The following is a 10,647-nucleotide window of genomic DNA, read 5'->3' on the forward strand; positions in this document are numbered from 1 at the left end:
AGTGTGAAGGTGTAGCTGAAAGGTAAATTATAAAGCTAAACAATTTCAAATGTCACTGTGGATCACCAAATTAACACCAGATTCAGTATCGCCAAAAAATTATAATTCATTTCACTGCATTTAATTGCTGTCTTTTATCCATTATTAATCACTTCTGGTATGCCTGCCTTCATAAATGAGGAAAGCTACACCTTAATTTTACTAAGCAGCTGCAGAAAGGCACACTCATTATGTAGGTTTACAAACAAAAGCAAAGAGACTTCAATTATCATGTGAATTGGGATCCAGGTACACTACAAAATAGAGCAAATTAATGTTCTTTCAATACTGAGTCCACACAGTTCTTCATTTCTCAATCACCTTAGACAATATTTGCAAAGTACACAAGTTATCTTGCAAAGTGGTTTGAGAAGGAAGGGAACTGACATCAAGAGATATTAGAATGAATATATCAACAGTTAAACTTAAACTTTGGATACAACTTAGGTGCAGCCTCTTTGGATAAATGACATGTTAAGGATGTGCCCCCAAAGGCTCTTATGGTCATCTGTTTCTTTAAGGGTATTCTAAAATTCCACTTTTGGAAAAAGAATATTATGTTGCCATGGTTGAAAAGCAGATACTTTAATAGAGAGTTAAACTTTGAGCAAATATAGCAGTTCAGGCAAGACAGTAGATTCAGCTAACACAAAAGAACCCCACTTGCTCCCAACACCTAGAAATGCTGTATAAAACAGAACTTTAAAACAGATGAATAGCAGAGCTGAAAAGAAAAACTAAAAAGTAGAGGGGAGAGGTCGCTAATTGTCAGAAAAGAGGAGGAAATGAAAATGAGAGCAAAAATGCATGAACCGAAGTGATGGTTTCCCTGTGCTTGGGTCCTGGCTATTAATACCTCTGTGGGGTCAGAAAAGGCTTTGGGTCCAGCCAGGTGAGAAGCTGAAATCTTGCTCTGATATGATTGAAAAGCAAGGTAATATGGGAGTTTAGAGAGAGGTTCGTTAAATTCTGATGGATACTGTATACATTCCAGAGGCTTTTGTGTACAAAGAGTTCAGAGAGGAAATGACATGAAAATGTCCCTCGAAAAATTAAATAGGGCTTCACTAAGAAAATTAATGGAAGACGACATTCTCAGGTGAGGAAAATTCTACCGACCAGCAAAAAGGCATCAATCCATTGCCAAAAGGAAAACCCTTAAGATGAAGGATCTCTAAGGCACTGATGGTTCTGACATCCTGGGGGACTAAGATTTAATACTGAAATTGTGGGTCTCTAATGGTATCTGAGAACTATAAGCTTTCTGCTCTTCTACTCCACCAACTTGAATACTTTAACATTTCTTTCTCATTTCAAACGCTGTTGTTGAGGGGATTCATTTATGTCTACTCCCTCAAATTCTTTTTGCTCATGTTTACTATGTGCTACTACTTCACCCGTATGTTAACATTTAATCCTTATGTAAGCCCTATGATAGCATGTTTTTCTATTTTAGAGATGAGTAAGGTATAGCACAATTTATAAGGTGGTTTGTTGTTATTCTTAGCTTTCTGTTGATACTCAATGTATATAATAATTTTACAAAGTGATTATTCCTTCCTGATACATCCTGAAATATTTTACTGATATCTTAATGAGTATGAAGCATTCCTATCTCTCTGAGACAAGTCTACCGTGAACAGTCTGACCCTACAAGGCAAAATATCTGAATAGGTATTCAGAACTTCCCTAGAGCCATGTGCTGCCATCACCAAATTTCTACCTCTGGAGGAAACAAATATTTCCTCCAGAGGTAGAATTTAGAGGGAACAGAATTAATTAACATTTTTGCTTAGTACAGATGATTATTACTAACCTGAATAAACAAAGTCATATAACCATTAATAATTCAAATGTACTGTTTTTATCTCAATCTTCACATTCAAGTCCTTCTTGCTCAACAATCTCAATACCACTTTACCAAATATTTCTAGATATTCGAAAACAGAGCCTATTTGTCCATCATCAGACGACGTATTAGAGTGGCAATTTAACACTCACTGTGTTATTTTTCTCCTCTAATTCAGTTTCTTTTTCTACTTCATTGACTATATTTCTTTCTAATAGAAATAATAATACATGTTTCAAACTGTCAATTACATACTCATATTTCTACTTTCAGATGAGTGTACTGAGGCATGAAATACTTAAGTATGATGGCCGGGGCCACTGATTCATTAAGGAAAATACTAAGTTTCTAAAGGCTATCTCACTCCAGATAGCACTACAAAACCTAAGTTTTGTGGAAGTCCTAACAATGTAAATGCTTGCTATTGTTTTGATATCACCTTATGCAGCAACAGAGACACTAAAATTATGATGTAGTAAAACTGTACAACATGATGATTTGATACATCCACCCATTGTGAAAGGATTTCCACCATTCAGTTAATTAACACAGCCACCATCTTACATATTTCTTTTTTTCTTTTCATTTTGATGAGAACGTTTAAGTTCTATTCTCTTAGCAAATTTCAATTATACAGCGCAGTATTATCAACTATAGTCATTATCTTATATATTAGATCCTCAGACCTTATTCATATGACAACTAAGAGTTTATATTCTTTTACCAATCTCTCCTTATCCTCCCAACCCACATCCTAGCCCTTGACAACCACCATTCTCTTCTGTTTTTTGTGTATGACTTAAAAAACTTCCATATACAAGTGATTCCACGAGTGTTAGTTTTTCTCTGTTGGTTTATTTCATTCAGCTTAATTCCCTCCAGTTTTACTCATGTTGCAAATGACAAGACTTCCTTCTTTTTAAAGGCTAAATAATATTCCTGTGTGTCTGTGTTATGTATGTGTGTGTGGTTTTTTTTTGTGTGTATATATATATACCCATTCATCCACCAATGGATACTTAAGGTTTCTAAACCTTGGTCATTGTGAATAATGCTGTAATAAACAAATATCTGTTCAATATCCTGTTTTCATTTCCTTTGGATATATAGCCCACAGGTGGGATTGCTAGATCATATGGAGCTCTATTTTTAATTTCTTGAGAAACCTCCACACTGGTTTCCATAGTGTCTGTACCAGTTTACATTCTTCACCAACATTGCACAAGAGCTCCTTTTTATCCACATTCTTGCCAGTACTTGTTATCTCTCTCTTTTGTGATAAACATCCCAGTGAGTATGAGATGATATCTTATTGTGGTTTTGATTTGCATTTCCTTTATGATAGTGATATTGGACATCTTTTCATGTACCTATTGGCCACTTGTATCTTTGGAAAGATACAAGTCATCTTTGGAAAAATGTTCATCCAGATCCTTTGCCCATTTTTAAAACTGGGTTATTTGGAAGTTTTTTGCAATTGAGTTGTAGGGGTTCCTTGTATATTTTGGATATTATTCCCTTTTAAATATGTGATTTGGAAAGAGTTTCACCCATTCCTTAGGTTGACTTTTCATCTTATTGATGATTTCCTTTGCTGCATAGAAGCTTTTTAATTTGGTGTAGTATTACTTGTTTATTTTTGCATTTGTTATCTGCGCTTCTGGTTTCTTATCCCAAAAAAATCATTGCCAAGATCAATGTCATGGAGCTTGCTCCTTCCATTTTCTTCCAGGAATTTTATAACTCTTCCAGGAATTTTATAATTTCAGGTCTTATGTTTAAGTCTTTAAACTGCTTTCAATTGATTTTTGTGTATGGAGTAAGATAGGGTTCAGTTTCATTTTTTCACATGTGAATATCCAGTTTTCCCAACATCATTTATTGAAGAGACTATATTTTTTAATACTGTTGACTCTCTTATATTGGTTGATAGTATATGTGTAGATTTATTTCTGTGATCTCTATTTAGTTCCATTAATCTATATGTCTGGTTTTTTTTTTTCACCAACACCATGCTGTTTTAATTATCTGAGCTTTGTAGTATATTTTGAAATCAGGTAGTGTGATGCCTCAAGTTAATAGTTAACAGAATGTTGACTAGAATAGTTAACAGAATGTGTGACATAACAATAATAAGAGTTAACTTTTATTAAGTGCTTTCTATGGACCAGCCACTATGTGAAACCCTGTTCGTGTTATGCTTTTTAATATTTTCGAGAGCTCTGGGATATAGAATCAATTGCATCCCTATTCTAGAAATGGATAAACTGAATTTCATTTAAAAATTTCAGAAGGTGAATTCAAACCCAATTCTGTGTGATACCAGAGGTTATTCTTTTAACCACTTTGCTAGAATTAATAAAACCATAACATGTTTAGCATTAAACACAATTTTTAAACATAATTTCAGGCATGCCTGGCAATAACTTTCATTCTCTCTTTTCTAGATTATTTATAAGTTGTATTCATAATTAACTACCTTTACATCATTTTGTGATTCATTTTCCAGTTTATACCCTATGCTAATTCATGCCAGCCAACATTGGGCCTGGCTTATAATAAGTCTCAACTAGAGTAAATGAAATAAAATTGAGAACCTCTTATAATTATTATTTCAGTTTTTGTACATCTAAGGAAATGGTAAAAAGGACTACTTATTCATCATCTACTATGATGGTGCTCTGTTAGTTAAAAGAAGAAATAATCACTGCCCTCATTGTGCTTCATTCTAAAGCTACATTGTGATGATAGCCAGTGGACACATGAGGCTATTGAGCACTTGGAAAGTAACTAATCCAAACTGAGACATACTTTAAGTGTAAAATATGCACTGGATTTTGAAAATTTCCTTTAAGAAAATCATAATGCTAAATATCCCAATAATGTATCATGATAATTACATACTAAAATAATATTTTAGTTATATTGAATTAAATACATTATTAAGATTAGATTTTATGATTAAAATGAATTATGCTTAAAAGTGCCTGGCTGGCTCAGTCAGTTAAATGTCTGATTCTTGATTTCAGTTTGAGTCTTGATCTCAGGTTGTGAGTTTGAGCCCCACATTAGACTCCATGCTGGGTGCTGGGCATGGATCCTACTAAATAAATAAATAAATAAATAAATAAATAGTGCTTATTTTCCTTTTTTGTGTTTTGTGGGGCTTTTTTTTTGACATCACTACTAGAAAACATGAAATTTCATATATTGCTTGTATTTATACTTCTATTAGACAATGTATTCTAAAGGACAAGAGGAACACATTAATAGATTATTAAAATAGAATTAAATTATTAAAATTTGTGGGATATATATACACACAGGGATCATATGGAAACACAAAAGAAGGACTTCCAAATTAGGAAAGATAATTCACTAAGACTCCCCATAGAAGGTGACATTTGTTTTCTTATCTTCTTGCATTTTTTCTAGTCCCATTTGTTCCTAATGTATTTGTGCTCAGGTTAATGGATATTGTGGCTTCCTTATACAGAAATTCTGCATGAAATATCTTGGGTGCTTATGACTGCCTTCACTAGACACAATAGGAAGGTGTAAGGATAGGATAAGTCTCATGAGCTGTAGTGGGGAAAACAGAATGCCTAGATCAAGAACTGTTGGAGTGTACTCCCTGTTTAGCTTTCTCTTAAATTTTTGACTGCTTTTTGTGTCTTGCTATTAAATATTTTCCACCAGTTTTTTTTCCAAACCTCTTTTTAGTTAAGTATAAATAAATACATAAAATTGAAATCACAGGACTACAGCTGATAAATTCTCATAAAGGAAAGGCACCTCTGTATCCAGCACCTAGATCAAGAAATAAAAAATATCCAGTATCTTAGAGGGTCCTGTAAACTCCCTCCCCATCTCTGCACCACTAAAAGTAAATAATTTTGTTGACTTTTAACACTGCAGATTAGTTTGCCTATTTCAAGCTCTGTATTTATGCAATTATGCAACTTCCTTGTGTTGACAGTGCTCCAGCATTGGACACCAGCCATACCATCCTTCCATTTAAATGGAAGTAGACAAGCAAGAATCACCCCATGTACAAGAAAGAAAGTGCAATACAAAAAAGAAAGAACAAAGATGCTGAAGGAAACAAAGATAATTTAGGGAAAAAAACCAAAAACCTTGCTCATTTACTATTTTCAACTTACATATGTCTGGGTATAAGTATAAATAAATTACAATTGGCTCTGAGACAACTTGGGGGTTAAGGGTACTGACCCCCATGCAGTAAAAAAATCCACACATAACTTTTGAATCTTCAAAAACCTAACTACTAATAACCTACTGTTGACCAGAGCCTTACCAATAATATAAACCATCAACACTTATTTTATATATGTATTATATACTGTATCTTCAAAATAAACTAAGATAGAAAAAAGAAAATATTAAGAAAATCATAAGGGGGCAGCCCTGGTGGCTCAGCGGTTTAGCGCTGCCTTCAACCCGGGTTGTGATCCTGGAGACCCGGGATCGAGTCCCACGTCAGGCTCCCTGCATGGAGCCTGCTTCTCCCTCTGCCTATGTCTCTGCCTCTCTCTCCTTCTGTGTCTCAAATAAATAAATAAATAAATAAATAAATAAATAAATAAATAATCTTAAAAAAAGAAAATCATAAGGAAGAAAAAATACACTTACAGTACTGTATCGTAAAAATATCTGTGTATAAGTAGACCTGTACAGTTCAAACCCTTGTTGTTCCAGGTTAAACTATATATGCAATACTGAACTTAGTGAAATTCTAAATATTATACCCAAAAATATTTGGAAGAAATTACAAAAGAAGAAGAATGACATAAAATTGAGATAATCATAGAACAGGAAAATCTTAGAGATTGAAAATAAAATTGCAGACATAAAACATTTACTAGGAGAACTAGAAAATAAATTTGAGAAAATATTCTAGCATGAAACAAAAAGACAAACAGATAATGGTAGGTAAAAAATAATAGGTGACTGGGTGACGGGCACTGATAGGGGCTCTTGGTGGGATGAGCACTGGATGTTATGCTATATGTTGGCAAATTGAACTCCAATAAAAAAAAATTAGGTGTAGTAATCCAATATGCTGTAAAACAGGATTTCCATAAGGAGAGAACAAGGAAAATGGATGCAAGGAAACTATCAGAGAAATAATGGCAGAAAATTTCCCAGAAGTAAAAGAACACAGGTCTTGAGGTTGAAAAGACTCATTAAGTCAACAGTGCAATAAATGAACAAAGATCTGCCCATAGCCTTGAATTTTTAAAACTTTAGAATATGAAAGATAAAGAGATAATCCTAAAAGTATCCAGAGGAATATGACAAGTCACTTATAAAAGGATGAGAAAGAATGGCTTCAGCCTGGCATCAGCAAAACTGGAAGCTAGTGGACATTATAGTAGGATGCCTAAAAGTTCTGAAGAAAGGCTATAGCCCACCCAGAGATCTATATTCAACTAAGCACACTTTCAGATATGCAAGGAATTATCAACTTTATCTTTCATTTGTGTTTTACTGACAGTGATTTGATATATTTCAACAAAATAAGGGGGTAAATCAATACCTTGGAAGATGAAGTAATCCAGGAAAGAGTAAATTTACTCTAAGAGAGCAAAGAAAAGAAGTCATATAGTCTCAGTTTTGTAGTAGATCTTCAGGACAAACAATCCATGTCATGGCAAAAGGATGATGGATAACTCTGTGATCTAAAAAATTCCTGATATAATAGAAAGCATAACTAAAAATTGAAAGTAATTGGGAAAAGTAAAGGGTCAATAGTATAAGAATGCAAGAAAGTCAGAGCTCAAATATTAAGCAAATTGAAGTGTAGTATGGTTTTAAGCAATTATTAGAGTAGATATAGTGATACATTTGACCTGATGCTAGCAACAGTCCCCTTTATGTAGTACAGAGATTAGAATATTGGTTTCAAAGAGGAAGAAAGTAATGCTAGCACATTCCATGGTTTGAAATCACATATTCACAAAATTTAAAAAGTAACTCATGCAATGGTTTTTAACTTTAGTATCAACCTATAGATGAAACGTACAAGTCTGGATCTGGCTGCAGAACAAAATGTAAATATTAACAGACAACATAAAAGTAAAAGTGAAGCTGACATAAATTGAGAAGTGAATAGCTAGAAAAGGTTTGGGTTGGATGAAAGTGAAGGACAGGCAGGGTGTTAACCTACTAATGAGAAGGTGACAAAATCAAGAGAAACTGATGCAAATTGATGGAAACAATTACACAGATCATCAATAAAAGAATTAAAATTATAATATTAATATCTAACAGAGAGCAGGAAGGAGGATGCGTGTAGGGTAATTGACCTAAACACTCATCATTCATATTGAAGAGGCAATTGAATTATAGAACTCTAGCTGACTAGCAGAAAAGAAGTTTATTAAAAAGAATACTGGGAAACTCACATAATTTGAGGGAGTGAAAAAACCAGATCAGAATTAAGCTTCCAGGAACAATATCTAAGACCACAAAGCAAAAATAGTCTAATGAAGAAATTTGTTACTATGGTTGCCCCAGTGAACACTAGAGAAAACCAGAATCACCAATGCCCTTACAGCTTGTTACCCCAACCCTCTCAGCAAAGAAAAATAGATTGAAGCCCTTTCCTCAATTCACTTACTTCCAAATCACACTCCCATACTGTTGAGTCTGATTGGATGAACTGAAGTCACATACCCATCTTGTAGCATATCCCCTACCTGCAAGGAGTCTGGGGAACTGAGTTTTCTCATTTTTATCTTGGGGAGGTAAGATTCATATGATTAGAATATTCCTATGAAAGCACTGCATGATGAGAAAATCAGACAGCAGTGACATAACTTGTCAAAGTCGATTTTATAAAGGAGCAAAACCATATAATCCACAGCTTTAAGATGAGCACCAAGAGAACCAAATAGCAGAAATAATCTAAAAAGTTGCATTCCAGGCAGTGAAGCGGAGGTCAGAAAAGGAAGGTAATGCGGAACTTCTTGTAAGAAGCTCTTCTATTTAACTTGCCATCACTGGCTGACTTGACGGACACAATTAAAAATTGAAAATAAACTAGAGATGATGAGGACACATGCTTAAGTGAGCCAGTAAATGATAGAGTAGGAAGTTTAACAAAGATCTTCCTTAAAGCCAAATACTGACTGCAATTTAACTTAATGTGACAGAGAAGGTGGAGATTAAGCAGAAAGCTTTTGTTTGTGTGAGAGAAGAAGGAAGAAATGGTGGTGCCAGGGACGGAATTTAGAATTAGAACAAAAGACCAGACATTTTTAGTTTTAAAGAAATGTCAACCAGGATAAGTAAATATAGAGTTACTAGCAGTTGAGGCATGCACTGAGCAAATTTATGAAGGAAACTAGCAGTTGAGGCATGCACTGAGCAAATTTATGAAGGAATTTCCAAAGCTAGAATCACTGTTTCTTGTGGCTAGAATTTCTGTCTCTTCTGAACAGCAGTCCTTTGAGTCATAACACACATTCTGTTTGGTTGAGGCATTTTTTTCTGATTGGTCACATCTCACGCTATACTGGTTCTTAAATATTTTGGGATTCCACTTTGCTGTGTTTGGCACTATCTTTAAATAGAGTATTCATTCTTTTACTTTTATTATTTATTGATGTATAACTTTCATACAATAAAGTGCATAAATCTTTAGTATACAGCAAAGTGAATTTTCACATTTTTACAGGAATATAAATACAATCTCATAGTCACCACTCAAATGAAGACTCTGAATGTTGCCGATATTTTAGAAGTATTCTCGAGCTCCTCTCAATCAATACCCCTAAAGGCAGGGGGCTCCATCCTAGGACCCTGGGATCATGAACTGAGCTGAAGGTGGGGGCTTAACCAACTGAACCACCCAAGCGCCCCTGAGGTTATTTCATGTTCTTGCATGTCAGGAGTTCATTCTTTTTTCATTGTCTGTATATATCCAAATTGATTTATCTATTGTATTGTTGATGGATATTTGTATGTTTCCAGCTTTTGGCTATTCTGAACATTCTTGTACCTGTCTTCTTGCATTGGATATTAACCCAGGAGTGTAATTGCAGTGTCATGGGGGGATATGCAAGTTTAGTTTTAGTAGTAATATGTACATATATTTTGCCACTGTCTTCTTCAAAACAATATACTCCTTTCTCATTGATATCTAAATTCCTATCAAATTAACAGATTTTCTTATATTAACATCCACATATAACTTTTCACTTGATTTACACATTTGACTCTCTCCTTTTCCTTCTCCCTCTTTTTCTCTTCTTTCTACTCCTTCACTCCTGTTTTCTGTAATAGGCATTTTCTTCTTGCTATGAAAAAGTGACAAATCATCATTTTCTCTCTTTTGCTTGACTTTTGCAATGGGGCAAGTTTTTCAGTGATTTTCTGCAAGAAGGCTTAACTGATTGAACTGTTGAACAAAGGGGTTAATACCTGGCTAGAACCTTTCCTAATTTGTAAATTATTAATAAATCTAGAGTATTAGTCTCTTGTCAACATTAGCCCTTAATAGTAAGGAGAGCCTTAAAGGCAGAAAATCAAGATACAGACTTTATTTAGGTAAAATTTCTGTGTTGAGAAGCTGTAAGCATTGGAGTAAGACATTGGAAAAATGTATGTTTTGGAATATTAAATAGTAAATATTTTTAAATATCAATAATTCATTGTATTAAAAATAGACATCAGATCCTTACATAATTACATTTAGACTTTTCTTATTAAAAGGCTATTATTAAAATTTTTTC

This window comes from Canis lupus, chromosome 11, assembly GCF_011100685.1.
Source record: "Canis lupus familiaris isolate Mischka breed German Shepherd chromosome 11, alternate assembly UU_Cfam_GSD_1.0, whole genome shotgun sequence".
Taxonomy (NCBI): domain Eukaryota; kingdom Metazoa; phylum Chordata; class Mammalia; order Carnivora; family Canidae; genus Canis; species Canis lupus.